At 40.3% G+C, this 26,721-nt stretch overlaps 1 protein-coding gene across 19 annotated transcripts in view; it reads right to left on the bottom strand.

Annotated features, from left to right (window-relative positions):
• ATP10B (ATPase phospholipid transporting 10B (putative)) overlaps window positions 1-26,721 on the bottom strand; it is a 227,591-nt gene that overhangs the window by 63,698 nt on the left and 137,172 nt on the right. The gene's annotated exons all lie outside the window — the stretch shown is intronic.

The raw sequence follows: 26,721 nt of genomic DNA, 5'->3' as shown, positions 1-26,721 counted from the left end.
GAAAAATTAATTTTTGGGTAAACTAGAGACAACTACTTTACAAGAACATAGTACAAGAAACATATCACTGAGGAGATAGCAGCTGGGATGAAGCATGCAGGAAAATGTTCAATTTTTTGACATGGGTTCGCAAATGATGATGGGGACACTACAATGCAAGGTCACCTCACCTGTCACTGAAATGGAGTTGCCTGTACAGTGGAAGGTAGTTACGGATTAAGAGCAGATAGCAAAATTATAAAAACAACTTTGAGGAATGGATTTCAAAAAGCTGTAAGGGGGAATTTTAGGTAGGCAGAATGTAATTATCCATTTGGAATTCAGCCAGATACACATAACTGAACTCTATGTTTGCTGCCAATCTAAATAGCACCACATCCCCACCATTTGCAGTGGCAGGACTGCTAGCTAGGCAGCTCACAGATTCAGCATAGGTACCTCGTGATCTGTTTGCAGGATGGCTATAGCAAACCCTGTTGTCTGGGAAGGAAAAAGCCAGCAAAAAAGCAGAAAAGTATAGGCAGCATGACAAACACTGTTACTTTGAAGTCAAGGGCCGATCCCTTTTCACACATTAGAGATGTAAAAAGTTATTTGGCATATCAACCTTCTTGCAAGCAACTGCAGCCATCTGGCTTTCCTTCAAACCTCCCACCCAGACAGCTCCTTCATGTGGACAGCCCCTGGGGAACCTCACACGGTGCTGACAGCTCCAGCAGATGGGTGCTCTCTCCTCCCTGTTCCTATCTACCTAAATCCTGCTTTGACTCACAGGAGCGTTCTGTTTCCAGACATGCTGCTGAAGCTGGAAACAAGTGCCAACTGAATCAGATCTTTTCAACAAGACACACTCTAAACTGTGTTCTCAGCACTTAACAGGCCATCTTACAATCCTCTTGGCACATGCTCTCAGTCTGTTTTCCTGCAGCTACTGGATTCTCCACGCCGTGCTGTTCATCGGAAGAGACAGGCACATTATCCCTGTCAGCCACATGGGCTGCAAAGCCCTCGGAGCCCATCCAGATCACTTCACCTACTCACTGCCGTATCCAGGATGCTCTTTTCATCCAGCATATTCAAGCACCATTTCAGAGAGTGACAGAGTAGACTTAGAGCAAGTAAAACCCTCCCCAGATCCTGAACTGTTTTTCCTCCTGACTTACTAGACAGAGCATAAATGATTTTTGCTGGTTTCTGAGCACTCTGTCTTTCAAGGAATGGTTAGAGCTTGAAGAACGGTAGTAAACCCTAGAAATTCATAAGGGAAAATACATGATACACTGGGAGCATGTTTCTTGCTATCCAAATTAGAATTATAGTTGTATCATTTATAAACATATAAGATTTATGTATTCTCCTTCATTTCCTGCTTCAGGGGATGAACCTGTTCTGAATTGAGAGCTTGAAAGGAAACTCTTGCAAGGTTATGCCCTGAGCTGTTGGATTTAGAGGTACAGAATAATTTACACTAGGCAGGACCCCTAGAGATCCAATGTACCCGCAAGAGCTGGGCAAACTTCAGAGGCAGATCAGGTTGCTCTGGGCCTTGTCTGCTCAAGTTCTGCATATCTCCAAGGACAGAGGCACCATAGATACTTCTTAAAGAAATTCAGAGACATGCAGACCAGAGGTCTCATAAGGGTACCAATTCTGCTGTGTGATGGTAATAGTTCTAGGGAGATACTGCCAAAATACCCATATTAATATCCTAATCTTCCTTCAGGTAAAAGGAGAGATGAGAGACTTGCAAAGGATGATTTGAGAGAATCTGAGATAATACAAGGAGCCTGTCTCTTGTACTTGGGTAAACTGTCTAGGGAAGTAAGTGTACAAGGTCAATGCTTTAAATTAAGTATCTAGCCATAGGAGATACAAATACCCAACAATGGATAAACAACAATTCCTAAAATATCCAGAAAACCTTGGAAAAATAGCACCATTCACTATTACTGTAGCACTGTGGATATCCAGAATTTAAACTGCTGAACATATTTAGAAATCTCCCCAGTTTCAGACTAACCTCCTTGTTCCACACAACTGAGCCAGTCAGACACAATATAAAATGCAAGTGCTTTAGAAGAGGTGGGCATGACCTGAAAGCTGCAGCCTTTTATTCAAGTAATTTTTTTTTTTTTAAGAGCCACTTGAAATTGTACTAGATAGTAGAAGGGTAGGGGAAGGAATAATGTACTCTTCTCTCTGCATTGTAAAATCCACTCATGCTCCAGAGAGGTGTAGTATAAAAGGCAAACTTTTCTGCACCCAGATATGTCTCTAGTTGGTTATGACCTAATTTCTAATTACAGTCTAATACATGTTTAGGGTTGTTAACCTAATTAGCGACTGCATCAGAAGTGGAACACCTACGTTATTTCCAACACAAAGTAGTTAAGCTATAGTAGAATGATTCAGAGAAGTTTTGTTGGAGTCAAGGATTTAATAAAAATTAATATTCAGGAAAATATGACACCCATTTTCATTCAGAATTTAGCTGCAATGCCTTTAACACAGCTCCTTTGACAACATTTTCATTTAACTACACCCAGCCTTTTTGAAATTGACTGCTAAATTTTTAAACGTGAGTTTAATTGGGAGTTCAGTTAATGGACACAACTAATCCGGAATCATATATTCAGATCAGGATATTACAAAAAAAAAAAAAAAAAGGGTCAGCAAAATCAAAACTACAAATTTTTCATTAAAACCATAGCAGATATGTGAAAACTCTGTGTGATGGCTTTGAGGTGGATCCATCTTCTATTGCAACACATTTCTGGGGCACTGCAGTAAGGACTGGTGACCCCTGATGAGAGAAAGCTGTAGGAGATCCAGCCAGACCAACCCTCTGTTTCTGAGCTGCACCAGAGAGGGTGAACTGTTCCTGCAGGACTGGTAGCAAGGATAAGGATTAGAGGGGAAGCTAACTCCCCACACCCCAATAAGAGTCAAATAAATAGTTCAAGGGTTATAGGCTGTTATTTGACTGTCAGCAAACAAGAGCCACAGCTACACTCAGGCATATTGGATAAATTATTCAAACTACAGCAGTACAGCTCTCATCATTTCCTGGCAGAAATCTTTTCCTCTGCTTCTTGACCAGCCCCAGTTAGGCAAGCAGAAACCAGGCATGGTCATCTCAGTGTGTTCTGTGCTTTGCCTCCCCACTGCCCACCATATCACTGACAGAAAAGAACTATTATTTTTAGAGAGCCCATGTTGAACAACTTTTAGTTAGGCTAATGAGAGCAAAAAGACATAATGCAGTTATGTTACATAGTTCACTTGGAAGAACTGCTATCAAGTCCACTAAAACTAACAATGACCATGTCACTGAAAAAAAAAATTATAAATACAGAACACTGTGCTCTGTGATTTTCTGCATCAATTTTTCCAGTTACCATGTATGAGTAGATTTTATTTAAAGGATGGCACAAATATTTGAACAGGCCAAGTGGCAAGGAGGCAAAGCCTTATAGAAAATTTTTATTTTCAGACTCCTGGTTGTAAAGCAATATATTCTTTCAGCAGCTGACACTGCCAGAGAAGTCGATTTAGTTTTTTATGTGAGCTTTCAAATGCAAAGAAAAACTTGTAGCCGTGCAACACATTAGAACAAAAAATTGCTAGTGGCACTGCAAGAGAAAACTCCCAAAGCACTCTAAGCACATTTGCCACCCAGAGCCCTAGAAGTTCAAGCTTGCTTGGGTCACTCTGTGATTGTGGCTGGGCAGGAGCTGGTGTTTAAATACCCAGGAACAGGAGTGCCTGTCAGAGCGGCAGCAGCATTTGGCACAGCTGTCAGTCTGTGCTGGGGATGAGCTCCAGATGTTACAGGTCAGGCTCGGAGCTGCGTGGGAGCTCCAGGGCACCTGCAGGGCTGCCCCTGGCTGTGGCACAGGTGGTGGTTTCAGCAGAGCTTACTGCCAGACATTTCACATCAGGACACTATAACTGAAGCCTTATTTTCAAGTGTTCTTGGCAACGTGTGGCTGTTGCTGGGAAACTCCGAGGCAGATTTGCAACAGAGCCCAGGATGAAGTCTCAAGTTCCTGACAATCTGCCACCTTCCCAAGGAAGATTTTTCTGAAGAAATCTGTCCTACCTTAGCTATTCACCATCATTCACATGACAGCAGTCCAAGTGTGATTAGAAGAAAGTTAAAGCAAAGAGGTTGAGTTTTCAGCAGTGTTTCTAAGTCACAGGTGGAAGAAAACTAATGCCCTGTTAGGGATCACTCAAAATACCCCCCTGCTATTTTGCCTGAAGAGAACAGAAAACTGAATATATATGAGAAAGTAAGACACAGAATGGCCACAGCAGCTTTCCTGACCTTTTCCTGCTTTCTCTATGAAACCTGTGCTCCCTAATAACCCTTCCAGTTCTCACGCCTTCCAGATGCAGAACAGCAGAGGAAGAAGGTGCTTCTGAGCAATGAAGGCTGAAGGCTGAAGGCAGGCTAATCTTAGGAGCTGCTGCTACTTTATTTTCCTGTCAATGCATTCATCCATGCTCCTCTGATGCACAGAAATCCCTTGCTCTGGAATGGGTTAACACAAGGCTCAGTAATGGCCCTCTTAAGCAAGAATTCCATTGCACATGGTGTGTAAAAGAAGATGACAACAGTGACATTCATTTGGTTTTCTGACATGAAGATTTGTGTCTCAGTGGATTTATATCATACGTGGAGTCTGTTCATCCTCCTGGTAAAAAAGACTGTCTTTCCTCATGTTATCCAGTATGACTTTACTCATGCTTCCTGATTGATATAACTCAAAAACCACAATCACAGCTTTACAGATACAGATGGAAAATGGCACTGAGGAAAAACGCCAGGTGAGAGGGACCAATCTGATGTTTATGTATGCTTGACATGTGTTCTATTCTCCTGGGGGCTGTACAGCCTATTCTCCATTCTCATGGGGGCTGTACAGCCTATTCTCTATTCTCTATTCTCATGGGGGCTGGCAGCCCTTTCCCTGGGCAGTTCCTCCTCAGGCCAGGGAAGCCTCCAGGGCCGGGCTGTGAGTGACCCTTGATGGCCCTGAGGCCCGCGAGGAACGCACGGGAAATCAAGCTGGGGGTGTCAATGTTGAGTCAGGAATGGATGATAAATGACACAGACCTTAGGTCAGAAGGCTAAGAGGCTAGAAGCCCTGAGTTTATTGGAACCCCTTCTTTTATACCCTGCTCCGGTACAAGTGGACTTGATTGGTCATTTAATTAACACATTTCACATGATTGGTAAACATCTTATGAGAAAAACAACTTATTCAAAACACCTGTAGATAGTTTGCCATTTGTTTACCATTCTTTCTCTCTGCCTCCCTAAAACTTCCCAGACCAATTCATGGGAAAGCTTATCTGGTTTTCTCTCTCTCTCTGACCAGACTGTCCCAGCCACAGTGGGAGGAACCTCAGCAGCTAAGAGCAGCTAACTGTGACACAGAGGAGCCATTTGTGCTTTGGTTTCTTGGAGGGATCAGGGGCTCACTTGGAGGCTCATCCTGGCCCTTCTCCACCCCACTGTGCTTCCTGGCCCAGCCACCAGCCTGCAGCTCCAGCACTTGGCAGAGCCACCAGCCAAGAGTGTTTCACAGTTCTCTTGGCCTGTTTAGAGAAATAGGCATTTTATTCTTAAGTGGAAAAATTGAAATCTTAAATGAGGAGAAAAATCTCAGGCTCCCTGCTCAGTTCTCCCACAGTTTAAAAAATAAAGGATTTTTAAATCCACTTCATGTTCTCAGTCCTCATCTGTGAAACCCCCTGTGAGACATACTGCAGTTGAAAGAGGCAGCAATAACTTCAGGGCCTCTCTGTCTATTTGGCAACCAGTGAACTTGTCAATACAAGGAGATTTGCCATGAAGCTCTAGCAGTATAGCCTATTCTGGCATAATTATTGCATAATGATTTTCTTTGACTATTCCACAGGAAAAAACCCCAGCATGTTTACAGCTAATAATACTCTAGCCTTTATTTCAGTCACAAATGCCAAGTTTGTAACAAGCCAAAGTAAAATTTAAATTAATATTTCTTAAAATGCTTACCCATCTTCTTTACCTCCTGGTAGAAATGGGATTTTTTGGTAATATCTCCTCTGCAGTGTCTCTTACTTGTCTGTACTTGTACAAGCCATCTGCAGTGTAATACATCTCAACATTAGGGATTGGGTTGCCTTTCCTATTTACCACATCTAGGATGTACCTACACTGTGCCATTTTCATCTTCAAATCTGCCCCCTTTTCCAAGCACCCAGATAAAACAGCCTTGCAGAATGTTCCAAAGCCATTAAACTTGGGTTCTAACAACTTAATTGTAGCAGTAGGAGGAATGTATTCTCCAAGCTTACTAGGACACAAATAATTCAGAAATTTCAAGCAGCTTGTTGACTTGCATGGAGAAGGTGTGTTCCCTGCAGGAAGCAGCAGTGTGAAGGCAGACAGATGTTGTCTCATGGATGCATTTCTGGGTGCTCTGCAGCCCTGCCAGCAGCCCAGCTGCGCCTCAGGGGTCCCATGGGAGCAGGTTCCTGCAGCCCTCCCACCTGTGTGGATGGAAAACACTTTCCAGTCCCCATGTCTGGGGTTCAGAGCTGCTTCTCAAAGTCCAGTCAGGCTCAGAGTAGCTGCCCGTGATGCCTCCTTGTGCCCGTGATCATCACAGTACAGAATTTACAATTAGATGCAGAAGTGAAGGGAACCATCTCCTTTCTATTCCAGTCACACACAGCTCTGCTATGAAACAGATCAAGTGCTTGATTATTGTCTCAGACGCAAGCAGGAAGGGCAGGCTTAAAGATGTTTTTTTGACCTTTCCTATCTCCATAAAATACTTTAGGGTAAAGCCCAAACATCAGAATTAGTGTATATTCTTCCACTGGTACAAGAAAGAGCCAGGTAAAGGTCTCATCTCAGTTACCCAGGCAACTGCAAACAGCAGAGCCTGCTCATGTTCATTAGAAAATTTTTTTTTAAAAAGCATTCAATCCTGGAGTCTGCAGTGCTTCCAAGTGATTATATTCATATGGTGCATATATACTGCAAAAATAGCTTCTTCATTTTCTGTCAGCCAAATTAACCATGAAAATGGACCAGTTTAAGAATGTAATTATTATAGACTAATTTGGCAAACCAGGCAGGCAGTGTTTCCTCAGCCTGGGCAGCTCTATCTCCTGGGATTTCTCTTGCCTGAGGGTTTTGTCAAAGAGCAAAGGCAGCTGGAAATAGGCATTGTGCAGGGAGGGCAGGTAGGCAAGGAGAGCTGTGGTGGAAGGGGCTCTTTGAACTTCATGTCTGCAAACAGACTGCTGCAAACCTTCAACAAAAGCTCAGAAAACTGTCATTATTGCAGTGGGGAAGTGTTAAAGCTCCCACACTGAGAGCTGGGATTCAGAGCTTAAACAGCCATTGAAATTATCCAGACAGCCCCATCTGAACCACCTTTGAGGAGGAGGAATCCACAAATGCTGAATTGCAGTCAGTGGGTGTAAGAGAAGGGAAGTGTGAGAGGAAAAAAGGTGTCTGGTTCCAGAGTGGAAACATATTTGCTGTTCTGGACCCCAAGAAATCTGAGTTGCAATGGGCAGGACTCAGCCAGGGTACACTCAGTTTAACCACTCAGCTGTTGTGAATAACTCTGCTGAGCCATCCATGAGCAGCACTGGAGCTTAATGTGAGGGAAAATAAGGTTGGATTAGTTTTTATTTCATTTTTTTTTTTTGGTCTCTCTGCGAATGGCAGGGATGGAAAGAAGGCCACATTATGTATACTGCTCCAAGCACTGGAGATGAATTTCTGTAAAAAATACAGCATCCTGGAAAAGCACAGAGAGACATCCAGGCTCCTGGCCTGACCAGATAACATCACACCACACACAACTCAGCAAGTGAAAAACCAAGAAACCTCCACTATTGCCCCACATTATGGCAGTGATGCAGTCTTGGAGAAGGTCACTTCTTGTAACCTGAGGGTGATTGTTATGAAAGAATGGATGTAATTAGAAAAGATTTTTTTAAAGTTAGATGTTGATAAGACATTTAATTTCCTCTACCATAAAAAGAAGTAATAAACATTAAGGCACAATGAGATCTAGGAGCATGAATTAATTCTTTAGATGAAGCTTGAAAGATACCAACATCGAAAGCTTATAGAGACTATTTTTGGATGGCATAAACCCAAGGACAAGTGTGGATTTTTACCATTTGGAGAAAAACAAAAGAAGACACCTCAAGAGATATAGTGGCAATAAGTCAAAGAGGGAAAATAAGAATAGATGAAGCAGACAGAAAAAGTGAATAATAGCTGTGGGGAATGTTAGCCAGGGCACTGCCAACTGATGCTTCACTTTTTGTCTGTCATCTGGAGTGATTGTCACAGAAGCTGGTCACTATTATCTTGACTACAGACATTTTCTCTACAGGAGATTAATCAAGCTGGACATTTTAATGAAATACCTTTGGAAACAAAAAACCTCTTTTTTATTATTTTTTCATAAAGAGATGGTAACTTGATGAGGCTCTTTCAAAGTGTCTGTTCTCTGATGTTACACATATATTAGCTGCAAAATCTTTAATATAAGAACAATTTGTTAAAGAGATTAGCATAAATTTATATGAAAATATTTGTGTTTTTTTTAATGGATAAAACCTATAATTTCCTGTCAAATCTTCTCTGTAATTATTGCACCTATATCTTTTTTTTTGTCTTTCATGTATTTTGAGCAAAGTGGAAAAAAAAAGTCTCTTACATCACAGTAAGATAGGTTGGAAAAGCCTTACAAAGGGGATGGTTTAGAAAATACACCAGATGACATTCTCATGTCTAAGCAAGGTAGGAGTTATTAAACCTTCCATCTAGAGTTAGGAAAGAATGGCTCCCTTTGCAGGAAGAAGGTGAAAGCCTCACCAGTTAACAAAGACATAGTAAATAATAACTACCTGTTATTGTCTGTATGGACGTAAAGAGTTACAAGTGAATGGCTGTACCAGTGACTGTGCACTGGCCAAAAACAGCACATGGTGTTCTGTCATCTCTTTTCCATCAGCCCCTCCATGCTTTTCCTGCTGATGTTAATCCCACTGACTGTTTGCACAGAACAGCTCTGCATAAACACTTCTGAGACAGCAACTTCCATGATTCAGAGAATCCTCTGACTTCCACTTCTGGGGAAAGTTCATTCACATTCCTCTCGCTGTACTGACTGCACCTTCTCCTAGGCCAGTTCCACTCACATCTGAGGTGGCTTTATCTCCACAACTCAATATCCTCTCCTTTGTTGAATTTGATGTATTGATGATTTTGAGATTGTAAAAAGTTTTTGGTTTTTTTTGCTTTGTTGCTAAAGAAGAAGTTATAATTTGTTTGTGTTGGTTTTTAATGTTGTTTATTCTTGCTTATCTATAACATGTTTTGCTGCCCTGCTGCAGGTTTGTCTTGCAGGGCAGTGTGTGGGGTTCTTTAGTGGGATGTTATAGATATTATATATTAGAAACTAAGTGTGCTATATTTACAATAATGTGCTAATGTTTATTATTTACGTTGAATAGTGTGTTTTTAGTTTAAACTAATAGAAAAATGCTAACATTACTGTGAAACATGGGGGGGCATGAAGAAGGAGGAAAAGGACAAAACACACCCAATTTATCTTGTGCCCTTTGGACCCCTAATCTAGAATCCTAAAATTTTACTTTTGCACTCATGCCACACTTAATTATTACTTATATCAAACCCTCAGAGCTGGTAATTCATTCTGTAAGATTGAAACTCTTTTGCATGGACAGAGATCACAGACAGTGTCTCTGGGGGCTCTGTCCAGGGGGGTTCCTGACCCCTGCCAGGGTCCCAGACCTGCCAGGGCAGCCAGAGGGAAGCCCTGGATTCCCACAAGGAACGTGAAGGGTGAATTGCAGCTGCTTTTCTGCAGAGCAGGAGCATTCACCATCTGCTGCACTGTTTTTCTGTGCTTAGATGGGACATATGAATCCAGCCATTTGTTTATACATTTAACTTCTGCAAGCATTGGCAGGATTTCTGCCCATTCAAAAGAAGAAGGAATCTTTGACATAATTAATACTCTTTTTAATTTTAAATGAAATGTAGACTTTCAAATGAAAAAGAGAACTCTAAAACTGATTGGTGGGGTCATCTGAGGAATTTTTCTAACAGCAGAAAAGGTTTGTTGTATAAAGCTATTTGTTCCAATTCAAGAAGGAATGTATAGACAGACTCTACATTTACAACTGCATACAGCATCATCCATCCTACATGAAACTAAACACCTTGTTTATTAATCACATCCAACTACTGCAGATTCTAGGATTTTCACACTCAAAGTCAAAAGCTCCAGTACCATTAACATTCTTTTATGTCTCCAAGTCTCAAAGCTGTGTTCTTTAGCCAAAGAAACTGTACTACAATAATTATGAAAACTTCTCTTTATTTATTAAATATTTGAATTGATTTAGGACATCAGAAAATAAGAACCTACTGAACTCTCCATTTATTCCAGTCTAGATTTGACCCATTGCTTTGTGTGACATAAGCAATTAATCTTGCTGAAACTCCTGTTTAAAGGTTATGACAATTTGCACAGGACACGAGAGAACTTGCAATGTCATTACTGACAAGGCTGCAACCTTCTCTTGTTGACATCTTATCAAATAATCTCATTCTTGTTTAAATCTTGGCCTGAGTTACTTAAAATGACACTTTTCCATTGCCAGTGACTGAGTCAGCCAGTAATTGCTGCTCAAAATAATATAAATTCATAACAGTAAATGATAGGAGATAGTTATTTTTAACATGTTTGACTTGGTTCCTGAAATATCACTCAGTGACACAGAATAATAACTCAAGGAAGGGTGAACCAGCTGGAAAGCTGGAGTGGATTTACTCATGGGATTGACAGCACTGCAAGTAACAACACAAGAGGCTCTGCTGCCTCCTGCTTCCTTCTCCCCACTGTTGCATCCAGATTTGCACAGGACCTATCCAAACACTCACTGTGCAGGTCAGGTAGGTGCTAAAATCTGTTCAAACATCTGGAGACCTTGAACAGCTTTGTGAAGGACACATGAGATGAAATGGCAGATTTCTGGGGTTGGTCATGCTAGTTTTCATTTTCCCATCTAACCAGAATTTTAAAACAAGCTTTCAGAGGAGAAAGAGTTAATAATTTTAACTTTCAAGTATCTTCTTTCCAAAGCACAAGCTTGCAGACACACAGGTACACCCCAAATAACACTCAGATGTAGCAGAAGAATAAGAAAGACTGAATTTCTATATCAGAAAGACCATGATTCCAGACCAAATTGAGTTTTGTAGTTTTACAGAGCCTGTTGGCCAATTACATAAATGAACTTTCCACTAGTGATAGCTAGAGGTTTAGCATGTTCTCACATGATCACACAGCTTGGGTCAGTGCTCATGTGGAGAAATCCCTGTCCCTCAGGCACTTGTCTGCCTGCTCTGATGTTCTGTAGGAACCATGACCCTGTGAGAGCACTGACCCCCAGGGTGGCACAGTGCAGCCTCACAGGAGCCGAGGGGATGCTGAAGCTGACACCAGTGACAAATCTGCATTTAGTCTGGGGAAGGCAGACTCCCTCAGGGGAGCCACAGGGGCACAGAAGTGTTACAAACTGGTTTAAACAGAGGTGCTTGCTCTGGGGACCCCTTTGCAGAGCCTTTGATGGGCCAGGACACCCCCTCTGCTGCCCTTCACACGGATTTCTCCCTGGCTGAAGGTTCCTTCAGCTGAGCAGCTCTGCACAGCAGAGGATGGGTGTTCAGTGCCTCTCACCAGAGGCTTTTTCACCACACCCAAACTCTCCTCACCCTTTGTGTGAGGGTCTGTGCCAGCCTGGCAGCTGCTGACCCCAGGGCTGTGCTCTCCACCCTGAAGGTGCCCAGCTCCATCCCTCAGTGAATGTGCTCTTCTTCCCCTGCCCAGACTGGAGTCACTTATTTCTATCAATGAGCAGTGCAGGCCTAAGTCAGGGTGTGGTGGTCTTTGCAGCTTTTATCCAATTTTGCTGTAATAGGCAAAAGTCATTCATGAACATGTTTTAACCATATAACTTTTCAGTCTCTGACAATGAGGTACAAGTCTATCCTTTGAAATGAAATGCCAAACATGTTAATAAAGTTGCTGAGCTGAGCTGATAGTTTGGAACAAGAAGGATAAAAACAAACTAAATCTCAACACAAAATGTCCAAAAAACCCAACAACAAGTGAAAGATCTGATTGGTCAAGAGCTGAAACACTAGCAAGGCTTGACTTGCTTACTCTTCACACAGGCATTGATTTTAACACAATATTTTAAATCTGGGCACTCATTGCTAGCTCTTTTCTTTTCCTGAAATGGTTCCAATTCAATGGGAAGGAAAAGCTATGCATTTGAAATGAGAAGACTTTAATTAGTGCAATATGAAGAGAAGGAGTGAGTGTCTGCATTCTGGAGATGAATATATGTCCCCAGGGTGATGGTGTAGCCATGAGGACACATACTCTTGTTCATTAACAGTGTATTGTCCCCATGGGTGCCTGCTGCCAGTATTGGGAAGGTCAGTATAGCACTGGAATACCTGCACTTGCTGTATTTGGGAGATTCTTCCTAGTTTTCACTTTGCCACAGGACTGCAAATGACCTGCACTTATTTGTGATGTTTTTTAAGCTACCTGTTTTAAGTGCAAGATCCTTTGCCATTTCATTCATAGCACAGCAAGTGCCTCTGAATCTTTCCAGTGCTATTCTGAACTTGAATGGACAATTTTTTCCACTAATAAGTTGCTTTCCACAATTCCACCACCATTTATCTTCAATTAACATCTTATTAGTGTAGGCAGTATTATGTTGCAAGATCCAGAGACCACCAAATGCTTCCCTTTTTTCTCAGTAGGCACATTTACTTGCTTTGGAAAAGGTATTCTTCATTTCTAGAGCAAAGAACACTGTTCCTCTTCATTAATCAATTATTTAATCAATAAGTATGTGATATGCCAAGAAGGAGCTCCAACTACAAGATGGACACAGCAGGCACAGTTGGTTCTCAGACACTTCGTTGCTTGTGCCTGCCTGGCTCTGGCTTTTCAGAGCCTGGCTTGACTGACACTGAGCCCAATTCTGTATTATCAGACAATAAACCAAGGACTAGAGCCAACAGTCAGACATATTTCAGTTTGCACTTGTGTATTTGCCTCTGCTCTTGACAGACATACAGAGAATGAGCTGACTGACCTAGTTAAAATTGCCCAATTAGCTGAGTGAATGACAGTCTGAAGAAAGTGAAAAAGAGCAATATTCTATGGAGGGAACTATCAGGGACTCTGCTGAGAGTAGGGAGAATCTCCCTACTTATGTTAAGACCAAACTCAAGTTTCTAGTCCTGTTATTTCTACTATTTCCTATAGGAAATTCAACAATGCAAGTGAAAAGACCTTCAGTAAAAGGTGCTCTAATTCCCTATCCCTGTTCCCTATTTGTACCTGTCCTCAGAGAGCAACACTTCTTTCTGATTGTAAACTGGAAAACAGCAAAACCCTAACCAAGCTCATATAGATTCTTTTAATATTAAGAAAGAAAATACTATCTTAAAATATGCTTAAAAGCATATTTGCCATATGGTACCACCTTCTGTGTTACTTGGAAAAAAAATACCTTTACCTTCTGTTTCCCATTATCCTTAAGAACATAAATGTGTGACTTGAAGACAGCAGAGGAAAAAATAGTGAAAATACATAAATAATAACAACACACTGGTCCAAGAGACTGGACCAAAGCTAATTACACTGGTTTGCTTGGACAGAAGCTCTACAGAGCACTGTAGACTTAGCAGAAAATATTAAAGCACAGGCTCTTCCCATCACATCAGCCAAATTTCCCTTCTCTGTTCCTGTAACTGCTTTTGTGCTCCTCAAGATTTACAGGCCTCTGAGAAAAAGCCTGAGCACAACATATTAATTAATACATTCAGAGCAATCTTAGTGTCTCATCATCTTGATGGCCAGAAAACTGTGAAGGAATATTTGCTCTTCAGAATTTGGGCAAAATGACAGACACTGTGCAGGGGACAAAACAAAAATCCCAGATGAAAAAAAAAGTTCCAGTGGAGCCCCTCTTTTCTGCTATTAGAATTCTGTAGTAAAAGCAAATCAGAAGCATCAATGCCATGTCACTCAGTCCTATCTGGTGGTCAAAGAGCATGGCAGGATTTCCTTATTACCAGGCTCTAATGTTGCAGCATTTATGCTTGTGACTAACTATTATTATAATAAAAGGTTGTACAATATCTCCCACTGATACTGATGCCAAATATGCAATTCAGAAGCAAAGGTTAGAGTCATTGCTTTTGACCAGCTGTAAAAGTAGATTATAGCCAGTGGGATGATAATTCTTCAGTAAGGGACATACTCTGGTCCCACCAAACCTTCCCTTCATAGTTTGCATGGAAGTGATGCTGCTCAGGTAAAACATTTTCTCCTATTTCAATCTCTCTTTTTAAAAACTATTATCTAGCCCATAGAAATTTGTATATGCTAATGACAAGTTCATTTTTTTGATTCACCATGTTTGCCTGGACCAATTATTAATTATTTTAAGACAAACTCATGACACCACTGCAGTGTGTGCTATATGGGTTGTTATGGATTTTTTCAGGCAGATAAAAGTCTGTGAGTGGAATGGATTATTTTCTGATTGAGATTGTGAAAACAAGAGAACTGGAAACCAGGTATAAATCACAAGTTATAATTTCTTCCAGATGCTACAAACCTATAAAATAGACTATACATCTGATATCCAGACAGATGCTTTGGTGCCCTGCAAATCTTTATATGAGATGCCCATAGGTGAACAAATAAAAATTGCATTCCAGACCATATATCAAGGCCTAAATGAGCCTCTAAAGCAGCAGAACTTCAGGCTTCTGATTGCTCCCAGCAGCAATGTGTCAGATTTTGCATACCAAAAGGAAAGGGTCTTGCAGTATAAATGACACAGTTCCAGCATTTACTGCAGCTTACATGGATGAATCCCTTCCTCATGTGCTGCTGAAGTAGCTGAAGGGGTGACATTAGTGACTTCATGCTGCATCCTTGAGATTACAACATGCAAAACTGAAGCAATCCCCTGCAAGGACAGCCAGGACCTCAAAAGGGATGGATAGTTTAAAAAACAGAGCATGTAGCATTTCTGGTAATAAGTTCTTCCCTATATATAATTAAATACTCTCTCATTTTTTTTATTTTTCATTTTTCATTTTTTCTCTCATTTTTCAGCCCTTTCCTCTGCCTGAAAACAGCAGAAAAATGAGAAAAAAAGGACACCTTTAAATAGGAGAAGCATCTAACATAAAATATGGATCTTGTCTCCAGTTCTCATTTCTCGAGAGGAATTTCTGGTAAAGGAGAGCAGAGGAAAATGACAGTAAGTTATACACCCTGGAATGTGAAATTTCAAAATTGCTGTAGAAAATTGTTAATGTGATCCTTAACTTCAAGGTTCTGTAGTGTTGTGTTTGATTCAGTACTTACAGGTAGGACAAGCCAGTAATTTTACAAAGGTTTAGGAATGTTTCTTAATATGAAGTCTGTGACTAAAACCAAACTCCAGAACAAACAAGATCATTAAGGTAATTATGAATGTTGAGTGAACTTTACTGTCCTCAGACTGTTTGATGTGAGATTCCTCAGGCACAACTTAGCCCAAATGAGCTGGCTGTACAATGTATTTTCTTCATGGATATCCACTTCAGTCCCTTGTAAGGGTTACACGTTATTAAAAATCAAAGTGGGTTTCAACAAAACCTTTGCTACTCTCAGAGATTGTAATATTGTCAAGATTATCCCTTTGCCTTTCTATCAATTATGCAAATCAACAGAATAGGAAAGTGTCATTGATGAAATGAACATTTAAGTACCTAGAACCTATGTGGCATACAATTTTTACAATACTTATACATTCAATACAATCTTTACAATTACTATATTAAATTAAAGCACTAAAATCCATCTTCAGACAAATGCTTTAGGTATTTGGGATTTCTTCTTATCAAATAGCCTGCAGGTGTGCAAATAATCATTCACAGTCCATACCAGATGTCAATGTCTAATGAATACTAAAATTAAAAATTTAAAGGGCATGCTCTTGATGGTAATGTTGATTTTCTGTACAGCACATTGCTGCTCCTCACTGCCTGCATGGAACAAAAAGATGTACTGACAAAAACTGGTGAAACAAACAGTTCAATTATTACCAGTAACTCAGTCTTTACATAGAATTATGGAAGTGTTAAATTAGACCCAAATACAAGTACCCAAAGGATCTAAAAGTTGTTTCTTTGTCTCTTTTCTCTTACTATGAGAAATGCAAGAACATCTAGTACTTCACTCGTACTCAATTAAAAAGATGACTGCTATCATGGACAGCTGCATCAGTCTGGACCTTACTCTTTTGATGGACCAGTCATACAGAATCTCCTACCAATGATTATTTATGAGAATTCCAGTGTTTAAAATAGCAGCAACCACAACATAAATACTTCCAGAGGGAGGAGGCTGCTTTTGTGTAGCATCAGTTAGCTAAGAGCAGTAAAATCACTGTTCATTATTTTCTATGTAAGTAATGAGCAAAGTTTTTCACAGCCAAGGAATACCATAGCCTAGGAGAAGAGCTCTTCTCTCCATCCTTAATACAGAAAAATTAATCACATTTCCCCCTAAGGCTACATTCTGGGTTGGAGTCACAGTTTCTTCTTTATAAAGAGCATAGAAACATACAGGTCTCTGAGCAAGTGTTGAACACCAAAATAGGTAACATTTTGTGGATACACAAGTTGGAATCCCTTTAAAATTCTAGAAATACCCCTCTTTTTTCACCTTACAGAAAGAAACTTGTTTATAAGACACATTAATGAAAGTTGAATCCAGATACCACAGGGGACCATGATCTCAAGTGTCAATGTGGATATAAAAGACAGTGTTACATCTTAGATCTTGTCTTTACAACAGAAATAATGGGCAAAGACATATGCATGACTTTCCAAATATAGATTAAGCACTGAGGGTGCTGATGAGGAGCTACTTTATAAAACAATAGAACCTGTAGGGTTGATTATTCTACTTCCCCCCCCCACTCCTTGGCAAGTCTCAAATCAGGAATTTCTACTTATTTTTTAGTTTTAACTAGCTATAGAGATAAGTCAAAATAGGTTAAAAAAAGATGGATAAGTTTTACAACTTAAAATTTAAATTTTAGAACAATTTAACTACGTGTTTTTCAGAGCTGTCTTGTATAGTATAAGACTCATATCTTTGAGAGGGGAGGTCATGGTTTGTATAAAATCATAACCTTTTCACCTGTACTAGTGTCTTTTTATAATCCTTTTCATGTTCTACTTAGCAAAGAGAAATGCTGTTACCATCTTAGAAGTTTGTCTTCAAGTTCAATACAGGGATTGAGCATTTTGAAATCATCCCCCATATCTATGTAGTTCCAGGAAAAGAAAAAAATAGTCCACAGCAATGGTAAATCATTTTCAAAATAATTTTCACCATCACAAAAGCGTAAAATTCTGTTCTGGAGGGGAAGGAAGTGACAAGCACCAAAGCCTGTTCATTTTTGCTACAAGGAGGCCATTTCATGGTTGGCTCCAACACTATAAAATACCAAAGAGAGACATTCAATAAAAATGCAGTTATGGTGTTAAGTTTTGTATGGCAGCTGTTCCAATGTGCATTAAATGCAATTATGGTATCAAGAGGCATTAATACTGTTTGCAATGTTTTGTGAGACTAAAAGCAATTAATTAAAAAGCAATATGGTGGCACATAATGGATTCTGGCTACACACCACCATGAGCAATAATGGATTTAATTGAAATAATAATAATTGCACAGATTTTTTTTTCACTGGAGTGGAACTTTCCATCCCCTATTTACACATCAAGTGTTGGGTCAAGGAGCATTTGAGAATCTTCTATTTTCCCCTTAGAAAACACACATGCAAATACAAAACTAAAGGACAGATTTCACGTCAGCCAAAAATGAATACAAATATTTTCTCTCCTGCTTATAAGGATAATTATTCTAGGCATTGTATTTCCATTGTATAAACAAATAAATAATGACAAGTGCTATCAGAAAGTGCCACCATGATTTGACTAGCAAAAGGTCTAGGCAGGCAAATCTAGAGAGTGCTCTGCAGACAGCCTTTTAATAAAACTAATTTCTTGTTTACAAATTAGAATCATGGGTCGCTATGCTTTCTGTGATAAAACATAATGCTACCCAACTAGTCAAACAAAGCAATGAGCCATGAAGGACAGGTGAGATTATACAAATTACAGTTTAGGAATCTGAAAAGAAACCTTGTCAACTAGCAGTGATTTTGTCTTGCATAGATCTGTGGTCATGTAATCCAGCCATGACATTCAAGATAATGTTGCCTTGGAAGTTACTTGAAAAATAACTCCTGACACATTCTCTGTGCAAACCCCTTTACATCTGTTTTTACCTTGTCCTCATTATTTCATAGCACTTATGTGCTTTACTGAAATACTGTACACCTGCCTGAAGGACTGCAAAACATTCAGGAAACAAAATGTGTGATGAGAAAAAATAAATCTATAGCCTTATCTGAACCTTTTTGCAACTTTTGTCTTTCTTCCCTGTTAGATTATCTTCTGCTACTCTGTATTGAATTACAATGAAAGGTACAACCAAAAGTATGTATTCTATAACCCTTTACATAAGATGTTAACATAGGTAGAGAAGCGTTCTTTATCTTCTGCATGATTCTGCTCTGACAGCTTCCTCCAGGGGGTTATCCCCTCTAATGGGCCATCATTTCTCACTGCACAACTCACAGAATCTCATCATTGTGAGATGCCCCACCCAGAGGGAGGAATCCAACATTCCTACCTGGATATAATCTGAGGTTGGAACACCGTGAGAGCACTACCACTGGATGCCCAGAGGACAAGAGCTCGATAACCATCACTGGACCTCCAGAGAAGGACTGGATCTTTTTACAGGATCACAGCTTCAACAGAGCCACATTCATCATTCCAACAGGACTGTGGCCACCATTTAACTGGACTGCTACCACCACCCTGACCAACAGGTGTCAGGTTGTATTCTGACTTCTGTCAGTATAAGCCAGTGTTTCTTTACTATTGCCTTAATTTTAATTTTCCTATTAATTTGTAGTTCTGACTTGGAATCTCTTGCAAGATATTTGTGTGGAGTTAATTCCTCCCTCTGGTCTGCCCTCAAACTAGCACACACATTTACACAGCTTACAGCTACTCTGAATTTCCCTTCTATGCAACCTTTGTTAAGTCAAGGTTTTCTTACAGCTTTTCAACAATTTCTTATCTTTCTAATTGTTTTCCTGGTCTTGACATGATGACTTCATTCCTATTCTCTTACTTAAGGGACTCAATGTCATTCTAAAAGACTCAAGCTCTTAAATTGCATAATGTGGTAAAAATCACTTTACTGTCCACTGATGCTTAAAACATTTTGCAATTTTCTAGAATCCCATATCTCTTCTCACTTTCTGTAAATGGAATTTACAAGAACAATATGAAATTATTTTTAATGGCAAGCATAATGGTAGATTTTTATTTTGCCTCAGGGTTTCCCAACATTTTTGTGCTTTTAGTTATCAGTTTCCTCTTTCCTGACAATATATTAATATTTATTTAAAATATAATAGTAAAAAATGTATAATGTAAAAAATGTATAATGTAAAAAATATTTTACATTATTGATGTATTGCCTTTCTGGATGCATTCAAAATAATGCTCCAAGTTCTACCTAGTCAGATAACTTAAATGAGGACATCTGGACTGAGTATACAAGGCTTGTCTATTCTCTTTTTTCTTCATTATCTCATGCAAAATTCTTAAAAATCAGCATAAAACCCCCCCTGTGACAAAGGGTTGTGGCAGAAATTCCTTGCTGTGGTAATTCACCTAAACAAGATAACAACTAGAATTTTCTTCAGATAGTGTTTTTATGTACAAGGTGTTCCAAAGTGAGTTGAAAAGTACCAAGTTATAAATCAGCCTGGCAGAGCAGATACTGTGAACTGAAAGAACATTATATAGTTCTAAAGGCTCCAGCATGTTTCAAAAATTGGGTATGGGAAACTAGCTGCTAAATTGGAAATGTTTAGGTCTAATTGGAAAATGAGTTAAAATAGCAGAGAACATTACCAGAGGCCTGCAACAAGGTCTGGTGTATGAAGGATCATCCAAATCTCAGGGGAGGAATACAATAGGAACTCTTAGTTTTACTATTTGCCCAATTACCACATTGTGTTGCCTGATAAGCCATTTTCTACTGAACCATCAGACCTTGAATAAATACCATTCAGATGTCAATGTGAGCCTTGCAGGAATGCCAAGGGGTTCATCAGTCTCAGCCTGTCACAGGAGACTGGGAGAGACTCCTCACTCCATCCTGAGGACAGAGAGGTGCTGGGTGACCCTGCAGGGATGTCTGTGCTAACCCTCAGAGGGCCTACTCCTGACAGAGGATACTCAATGTAAGTAAATAACAGTGATGATAAAATGCATGTCACCAACCAAAACTGAACTTCCTTAGGACTCTGCTCAGACCTAGGAAGTTCTGCTTTCCTAGCAGGAAAGGTATGCTTTTCCTGCCCTAAGGAAAAGCAGTGTGTTGATACATCTTGGTACCTACAGACACAATCTCCCACACTGTTTTTAATCGTACTTCAATCATTTTTCTTGTCTAGACCTTGAAACATGAAAACAAGAGCATGCAGCCACGCAGTTGAGATGTGACCATAGGTGATATTTCCAAATCCAAAAGCCTCTCTTTTTTGAACTCTCAAGTTTAAGCCTTCCTTGAGGTCATACAGGGCAGGCACAGAGCAAGCACCAGGAATGTTCAGCGACCAGACACGCCCTGGTGACCCCTGGATCTTTCTGAACTCTTGAGCCAAGCACACCTCGGACTGCTATCCACAGGTCTGGGTGTCAATGAGCCCTGCCCTCCCAGCCCACTCTACACGGTGGGAAGTCCCTATGCTAGGAAAAGTGAGGCTGAAAAGCTGTTACTAAAATGGACATCATACACCAACAGGTTTAAGAAATTCTGAAAGGTTTTTTTTTTTCCCATTTTTAGATAATCATTCCCAAATGCATGCTGTGCTATAGAAAAAAATAATCTAAAATAAGAAAGGAATCAAATAAGTCTATGTGATAAAACAGATAACTCCCCATTTATTAAAGCCCATTTTTCTACAGGAAATTTGTCTCATCTTCCATAAATTGGACTTTGAGCATTTCAAACCCCCCCCCCCCCCCGCCTTTCTTCACTAATAATAAAGATATACAATAAAACTGCAAATGGAAAACTTTTCATAGGAGGAGAAATTTCTGTTTTGATCCAAGTGATTGAAAAAGTGATTAAAACCTGCAGAGTTCCACAGCTGTAGTTGAAACAAACTCTCACATGTGAAGGGTATTCTATGAAGAGTCATGAATAATCTAAGTTGATGTGCAGGTCTCTCACTTCTTGATCTTTCTAATAAGAATTCAGTAATGAAAAGAGCATCATTGGTATCTTTTGTTGCAAGGCATTCTTCCCTCTTTGCAATCATTTATCATTCAGATGGAATAAGTGCAGGGGTTTTTATCACATCAAAGAGCAAATAAGTCAATTTGAAAAAAGCATTGCAGCTGTATAAGAAGGAGCTTGTTAGAAACAGCCATTGAAACAACTTTTTACTTAAAGATCAGGTTATCAATCCAGAAATGTTTCTTTCATAACATAATTATTTTTCCATTAATGAAATTTTGTTAAGTGCAAATTAAGCATAGAGTAATGGAGATATTTAAAATATATGTTTCCATTTGCTGAAACTAAATGCCAAATGCAAACTGTATTTTGTAAGAATTCACAGTAGTCATCAGTACAAAGGCAAAACCCTGATGAATTCCCCAGACATAGTATTAAAATCAATTAAAAGAAAATGTTAACTTTCATTTTTCTTTAAAAAAGCCACAAACTCAAACCTTTTGAGTGCATTGCTCATGGTTGAGCCTACAGAAATAAATAGGATGTTGAACTCAGAGTGAAAAAAATTGGGTTATCTAAGAAAAATAAAAAAGTCAATGTTAAGCTTCTAAACACTATCTCAGGCCCTCCAGTATTGGAGAAGGGATTAAAATAATTTAAAAAGACACTAGAAAAGTTTGAATCTTTAGCTTTGCTAGTTGGTATCTTATTACTATGGTATGAGGCAATGATGATTTTGGGAACATAATCTCAGAAAATTAATATTTTCCTAGCTAAAAAGCCAAGAAGCAGCAGCTGGTGTGATTTGAGTACTCTTCATGCTGGGAGCTACAAAACCACCTTTAATAGTCACTACCTTGTAGGCTGGACAGGTGGCAGCAGTGAATTATCAGATTATTATGGCAGCCTGGCCCAGTCATTTGGTAATTTATTTTCGGTTTTAAATATCCCTTGTAAAAGAGTATCATCTCAAAGGTTTCACTTTTTCTGAGTTAGTGGAGCCAGCAGAGCACCAGGGTGGCAGCGAGGATCAGCTCCACATGTGCCAGTGTGGCCCTGGGGCTGCCTGCAGCCCGGAGCTCTCCCAGCCGCGCTGCTGAGCCCGGGAGCTGTGGCTCCTCTCCAGAGCAGAAAGCTGTGTAGCTGTGGTGAACAGCACTGAGCCCAGGCTAATGAACCCCTTGGAGACAAGGGATTTGACAGCCTGGCCTCGCTGCCTCTGCCTCACACAGCACTTGTGGAGCAAAGCCTGCCAGCAAAAGCGTATCTGCACCCCCGTGAGCCTGGGCTGTTTCCACAGGGAAATGAACTCACAAAGCATGCAGGTGTTCCCAAGAACTCTGCATTTCCCAGCTCAGAGCTGATTGAAAACCACTGGCAAATCTGGCAGCTCGGGAGGTCACATCCCTGAGCCTTCTGCCAAAATCCTCTGCCAGAGGTCACCGCTCCTGGTCACAGCACGTGTGCCTTGGCACACACCTCTGCTCCTGCTGGTGCAGCTCACCCTCAGCTCAGCCAGGACCCTGCCCTGGGGCACTGACCTGAACCTTCCTGCTGGCTGCTCTGCATGGCAGCAGCCCAGGCCTGAGCTGGGCAACTTCTAAAACTCCTGCAGCAAGACCCCCCACTTGCACTCCCCTGGCAAGAACAAAGGGAAAACTGTGCTCAGCAAAGGGATAAATAAGCTGAATCCTTGAATTACATCCGAATTGGTTGCTGTGGACTGAGAATCCAAACTGGACCTTCAGAAGCCCACACACTCCTTGGAGAGTGTCCCAGGTAGCAAAGGAAGAGGTTACCCTTGTGCAGAAACCACAGCAACTTCAAGACTCACATTCCCTTAAGACAGAGTCAAAAATAGAATTGCTGCTAACTAAAACAGCAAAGAAAAGAAAACACGCAGTACAAAAACTTTAGCCATTAGGTATTTTAGTCTTGGATGTCTATAAGCCCACCCATGAAAGCTCATGAAACAGTATTGCCTACAAAGTTCAAGATGTAAAGGCTAGTCTTCTAGTAAAGTTAAGCAATAAACCTCTGAGTTAGATTACACTACCAAAGACATCTTTAATACTTTATTAAATGAATCAGTTTGCTTGCTATTGCTTTGATTTTTCTCAAAAACCTGCAGGCAATAAACACCGACACAAGCTCAGGACTAGACCACTGCTACAGAACTGCTTTTTCTCATATAGTCACAACATGCAATTTCTCCTCCCAAATCCTGTGTCTCCTGAGATTATCATAACACAAAGATATAAGAAAGAGAAAACATGCTTCTTTTCCCAAGTGGTTTTACTCTGACAGCACTTTCTACTTAGTCACTATCAGTACTTGTATTCTCACGTTTTGTGTCTACATCAACTTATTTAATTTCCTGGCACTATCACACCACTGGTGGGAGTAACAGAGCAGTCACATCATCTACACTTTTTCTTCTTTTTTTTTTTGGGGAAAATGGTGGCTGTGCCAGCTGCCAGTCAACCACAGCAGATGCAGCACAGAGGGCAGATGAAGAAGGGATCACTGCAGGGAAGACCTTCATCTGGACAGATCTGACACAGGAACAGAGAAAAGATACCACTCAAAAAGACACCAAAGAGGAGCAATTTTGAATAACATACAGCACTTGAACTGACCTAGCAATAGGTGAACAGTTTCATTAATATTTGTAAATGAATAAGAGTTTCTGACCAGACACCATGCAAGCACAAAGAACAAATGATTAATACAAAGTCAAACAATAAAATCAGTGATCCTGCAAAATGACAATAACAGGTAGAACATCTCTATCTATATGATTTATGTACTTTAAGAACTACTTAAGGTCAAGTTTCCAGCTGTGAATATTACAGCTGCTCCCCAAAGGTGTTTGAAAGCAGTGATTTCTGTGCTCAGGGGCTTAGATAGAAGCTTACATAGTGTGCCAATAGCCTAATTAAGAGGGGAGAGGTGTGTGTATCTAACAGGATATTTGGTCATAATATCTGTAAAACCTGGCACTCTCTTCTCTATAACCCGAAAAAGAACACCTAACTAGACTGAAGTGGGAGGGTGGTTTGGCCTGAAAGCATCCACACACACACAGTCCACTGACCATGCTGCTCAGAATGTCTCAGAGCTCCACAACCTCCTCTCTGGCTAATTAAACTCCAGACACAGAAGAAAATTACAGTATTAGTTCTCTACTCGCTGTGCTGGCTAGTTTTATAAGCAATTCTTAGCAGACCTGCCTGAAAAGCCTTTTGGTAAAAATAAGGTAACGAGTTAGAAAAGGAATAAAAAAGAACACCCACCCACACCTGGTGTGGAAAGGTCACTCTGAGGCTGTCAATGCCTTAAATTCCAGAGGATGTCAATGAAGAAGAACTTCACTGCACACAAAGAAGGAGGAGAGGCAGAGAGATGAAGCAGAGGGAAGGATGGGCTTGGGAGAAACATTGTTGTTCTCTAAAAGCATCTTCTGTAAATCCTGATGGTTTTCTGTCCAATCCAGAACAGACTATTTACAAGTTATCTGCAAGACTCAAATCCATAAATTAATTTTAAATAAGAGGCTGTAAAATTCTTTCACTGTGACGGGAACATTAACACTGCCCAGTATGAGCAAGTACTAACTTCCTGAATTTCTGCTTTTCAAATGTACTTTTAACAATTCTAGGCTAAAATATGTATGCTGCATGCTCAGGCAAACCTCCAGCTGCATAGAAATGAAATATTACTGAAAGAGGTTGTTTACAAGAGCCAGCTGGAGCAGCTAATACATATTAGAATATGCTAAGCTTTGATAGTCCCATATCAGTTGCAATTACTTAAAAATGCAGTAGCTCTAAGATTGAGGCAAATTAAATTCTCTTTATTCATGAAGTAACTAAAACAATGGGCAGGGAAATAAAACAATATCTGTGGTAAAAGGTAACAATTGGTAACAGACAGGCTGCAGGCAGCAAAATATGCTTGTTGACAGCACCCTGGAGAATGCTAAAGAAAACTCCCAGATTTCTTTAATTGGTTCTTACATTATTTGATCCTGGCACATAAACTCTATTAAAACAATGAAAACAGCCTTCTTGGGTTTACTCATTACATAAAATTTATTTTAAAATGAGACCCTGGGTGCCTAGCAAAGACTCTGCACTCCTCCAAAGAATTTTTCTGAGGATGGTGCAGACAGGCACAAGCCCAGCCTGCACACAGAGAGGCAGTCCCAGGTCTGCCCCTCAGCTGAGGGGAAAAACTGGGCCCACTCCATCCAGATAGCTACTCAAATAATTACAAAGCTCACTAAAAGCAAGAATAGGGAGAAAAAATTGTGTTGACTGTTTTTTTCAGACTGATGCTGCACATAGTTCAAGGCAGGAATAAAAGCGGCACAGCCAAAGAACAAACATAGCACGTTAGATATTGTGTAAATGTAAAAGGTTGTACTCTTTATTTACCTGGGCAGAGTACCTGCGAAATCTCACCTACCTCTGCTAGCCTTTGTCAACTGAGAAGGCTGGATTGTTGTCAGTTTTACAGTTGATGGAGAAACTACTAAAAGCATGTTTCCAGAGTGACTGAGAACGCGTGGAATTGGATAACCTCAAATTAGGGCACTTGGTTGGAGAGTTCTGCCTGCAATACCACATGGGAGAAAAATCTGCCCAAGTGCAGAGTAACTGAAGGGTGTTTGTAATCAGAGGTGTGGAAGGGCAGGAGAGTGAGTGCTGGCTGCTGAACTTGAGGCCAGCACAAGCTCAGGAAGGGGGAGCAGGCAATCCCAGAGCAATGATATTTACAAATAGGTGCATTTCTGAAACAGGGAGGAGTTAAAAAAAATAGCACAAAACCAAAGTATGCATTCTTATTAATGAGCAGATAGAACTTTACTCTTCAATAACCTGGAGGTCTCCATTGTACAATGTAATAACAGCAATTTGCCAAAATTATCTCTGTTTCTGAACAGCAATGGGTAAAGGGACAATAAGTGTGTAAGGGCTTGGTCTGTAAAATACAGGGGACACGGAGAGTGCTACAAAAGGATGTGGCTATAAGAAACAATTAAATAATTTAGAAAATGGCCCTCAGGGTCAGGAAGTTTGGTAACCTCTGCCCTACAGCTTCACAGTCTGCATTAACTTGTGCTCAATAGCTCAGGAGCTTAAATCCATGCACGATTTCCAGAGTA

The sequence above is a fragment of the Lonchura striata genome, chromosome 13 (assembly GCF_050655825.1).
Source record: "Lonchura striata isolate lonStrDom1 chromosome 13, ASM5065582v1, whole genome shotgun sequence".
NCBI lineage: Eukaryota > Metazoa > Chordata > Aves > Passeriformes > Estrildidae > Lonchura > Lonchura striata.
The sequence above is the reverse complement of the archived record's forward strand: the minus strand, read 5'-3'. Positions and strand labels throughout refer to the sequence as shown.